Source organism: Alligator sinensis, unplaced genomic scaffold, assembly GCF_000455745.1.
Source record: "Alligator sinensis unplaced genomic scaffold, ASM45574v1 scaffold243_1, whole genome shotgun sequence".
Classification (NCBI taxonomy): domain Eukaryota; kingdom Metazoa; phylum Chordata; order Crocodylia; family Alligatoridae; genus Alligator; species Alligator sinensis.
In genome coordinates this window covers 2719724-2722990 of record NW_005841841.1, presented here as the reverse complement: position 1 = coordinate 2722990, position 3267 = coordinate 2719724, and the positions used below count along the sequence as shown (strand labels likewise).

Sequence of the window (3267 nt, the reverse complement as noted above, 5' to 3'; positions counted from 1 at the left end):
CCCCCCTCCCTCCCTCCGCCGGAGTGATGAATGGGTCGGACGCCCTTGGCTCCCTCCGCTCCCCACCGCCCACGCCGAGTCCCCGCGGCAGCGTGCGGTGGGGGCGGCCCCTCCTCCCCCGGATCCACAGGGGACAGGAGGAGATATTGATCACGGCCGAGTTGATTTTGCATAATTGTGGCTGACAGTGCCTGTGGTTCCCTCATTTGCGGAGCAACAGCTTTGAGGGGCTGATGGATTAGGAGCAGCTCCCCCTCCCCCGACGCGCGCGCACACACACGCACCAGCACCGAGAGGAGCCAGCATGAAGGCGATTCTCTCGGGAGACGAAAGCGGCTCCTCATTATGCAGCAAATGGCCGGCGCGCCGGCAGCGAAATATTAAACTTGGTCCTCTGCCTATCGCTTCCCCGAGCTCCCAGCCCCCGCCCGCTCCCAAGGACTCCGTCTGGGCAGCACAATTGGGGGGGGACTCGCGACTGCACTGCTCTAGGCTAGAGGTGGAGAGCCTGAAATGCACCGATCGGGCAAGGGAAGTTGGAGCCGCCGAAACCCAACTCGGTTTCTTGCCAGGCAAGACGTGACCATACCCGCGGCCGATGTAGGTAGGGCTTGCACTGCTAGCGCTCCCTTCCCCCACCTCGCCGGGAAAGCCTTTCCGCAAAGCGCTGCCTATTCCCAGCCCGGGAGGAAGCAGCAGCGCGCGCTGCGCCGCACATCCCTCCCGGGGCGTCCCGAGCCTCCCAGCCCCGAGCCCGCCCCGGAGGTGTGCGCCCCAAAACGCACCCCGCGCTAACGTGTGCACACGCACGCACTACGCCTCTCTCACCGGCGTTTGCCACTCATCTCCCGTTCAGCCTCCCGCACAGACAGCCAGAGCCCATGTCTGCTACAAGCATCCGAAAACTCGTTCTGGAAAAGCCAAGCCAAGCTTTGTGCCAAGTTGCACCGAGGCGCGGTGCCCCCCTAGCTCCGAGGCTGCCCGGGGTAGGGGGCCCGCACTCCTGCCCTGCCCTGCCTCGCGAGCTGGGCTTCCCCCGCTCAGTGCTCAGCCCCGGAACAAAGCGGGGAAGCAACTGCGCTGCAGATGGGCGGCTATGCATTTTTGCTGCTGCTTAGAGCTTTAATTACTCGTTCTTGATCCGTGGGACTAGACACGACACCGCCAAGGTTAAAATGCCCTGAACAGCTCTGAGCAGATGTGAGCGAGTTGGCAGACGCGCAAATGAGGTCTGCCTCTAAGCACGATAACAAGTGACTAATACATTGCATATCGCTGAAAGAAAATTATTTTGCTCTCATTTGCATTCGCTTTTTTTAAAAGCCGGCGACAGTTCCCCCCTCGCAGGCGGCGGCGGCGGCGGCGTAAGCCTGGAAACGCTGCGCCGTGACTTTAAAGGGCCTGCTTGAAAAGGGCTGCGGGAGGAAGGCACTGCCGGAGCTCGGCCGATGCAGCCTTGTTTGTCTTTCCGCCTTTGCTCCAAGGCGAAACGAGTTTCGCAAGCGGCGCTCTCCCAGGGACGCCGGCTGTCACCTCCCGCGGGCACCGGGCAAGGGCGCCCGGCAAACCCGGGGGTCCCGCCAGCCCCGACTCCAGCTCCAAGCCCAGGCGGTCAGCCCTAAGCCAAACACGTACTCCCTAGGGCCAAGTATCCCCCCACCTCCGAGTGTCCCCCAACCTCCTACCTGAGTATCCCCCAAGCCTGCTACCCGTGCCCCGCCAGCCTCCTACCCAACCCCCCCCCCCTCTTGCATCTCCCACCTCCTACTCGAGTTTTCCCCCACCCTCCTACCTGAGTATCCCCCAAGCCTGCTACCCGTGCCCCGCCAGCCTCCTACCCAACCCCCCCCCCCTCTTGCATCTCCCACCTCCTACTCGAGTTTTCCCCCACCCTCCTACCTGAGTATCCCCCAAGCCTGCTATCCGTGTCCCCAGCCTCCTACCCAACCACCCCCACCTCTTGCATCTCCCACCTCCTACTCGAGTTTTCCCCCAACCTCCTACCCAAGTATCTTCCCCACCTCCTACCCAAGTAGCCCCCCAGCCTCCTACCCGTGTCCCTTAACCTTCTACCGGACTAACCCCCCAACCTAACCCAACCTATCCTAGTATCTCCCCCACCTCGTACCCGACTATTCCCCCAAGCCTGCTATGGTGTCCCCCAGTCTTCTACGCGCGTCCCTCAACCTCCTATCCAACGTATCTATCCTAGTATCCCCCAACCTCCTACCCGAGTATCTCCCTCACCTGCTACCCGAGTGTCCCCCAATCTCCTACCCGAGACCCCCGCCCCAACCTCCTCCCCAGCTGAAGGCAAAGAGGAACCAAGCCGAGCCTCTAGGTTGGGCCCAGCAGCCTGCCAGTGCAGGCCCTGCGCGGCGCTGACCCCACTGGTGCCGGGCTGGGCCCAGGCGGCATTGGGGGCACAGCTCGGGAGGGCTCTGCAACACCTCGCTCCGGGCACGCAGCCCCTGGCCGCCTCGGGCTCCAGCCGCTGCCCGCTGAGGCAGCAGCTCCGCCGGCCGCCGCACGTGCTGGGAGCAAACAATGCCAGTCCCCGCGACACCAGCCGGGGCCAGGGGAGCCTGCAGCCTGGCCCCGCGCCCGGGCGCGCTGCGGTCTTCCCACTGCGCCCCCGGGCTGCCCTACCTTCCCCCGCAGCCAGGCCCGGCCCGGCGCCTCCCCTACCTCGGGTGCCCGGTCCCCCTGGGCCACAAAGGTGCCTGGCCCGGATCGCCCCTCGGACCCGCCTCGACCCCCCGTGCCCCGCCTCCCCCCCCCGTGCGCGCTCGGGGGCCGCAGCTTTTGTGCGAGGGCGGAGGCGGCGCGGGCTACTCGCGCTCCAACAGCTGTCACATTATTTGCACTAGCTGTAAACAGCCTTCCCGCCCCCCCGCCACACAGTTAAATCCAGACTAACAATCCACAGTTCGAGATCAAACCAACAACAGCAGCATTGTGCCGGCCTGCCCGCCCCGGCCGCAGCCACTGCAGCTGGCTGCCTCCACACAAGGAACCCCTCTCCCCGCTGCCCCCGGTCCGAGCCCCGGCCCGGCCCGGCTCCCTCCCGCTCTAGGAGGGCCGCCACAGCCCGCTTTCTCTTGCAAGCCGGAGCCAGGCTCCCGACTGGCGCGCGTGCCAAACCCCACGGTAAAGTTTGCCTAAACTTCAGGCCTGACTCGGATCCGGCCTCAGGAAAGCCCCGCCGGGGGAACCCGCCCCCGCGCCCCTGCCTGCCCCGCGGGCATTGCAGCGCCTGGCGCCGCT

The 3267-nt window shown here is 65.5% G+C and overlaps 1 protein-coding gene across 2 annotated transcripts in view; it reads right to left on the bottom strand.

Annotated features, from left to right (window-relative positions):
- Positions 1–1658, bottom strand: part of BCOR (BCL6 corepressor) — a 54074-nt gene extending 52416 nt beyond the window's left edge. Inside the window, exon 1 of one of the 2 annotated variants that reach the window (XM_025205109.1) lies at positions 829–1658. The gene's annotated coding sequence lies outside the window, so the exon portion shown is untranslated. Of the gene's footprint in view, positions 1–284; positions 584–828 lie in introns of those variants that run through there. The other variant, XM_006015649.2, reaches the window with a different exon arrangement.
- Positions 1659–3267: the final 1609 nt, after the last annotated feature.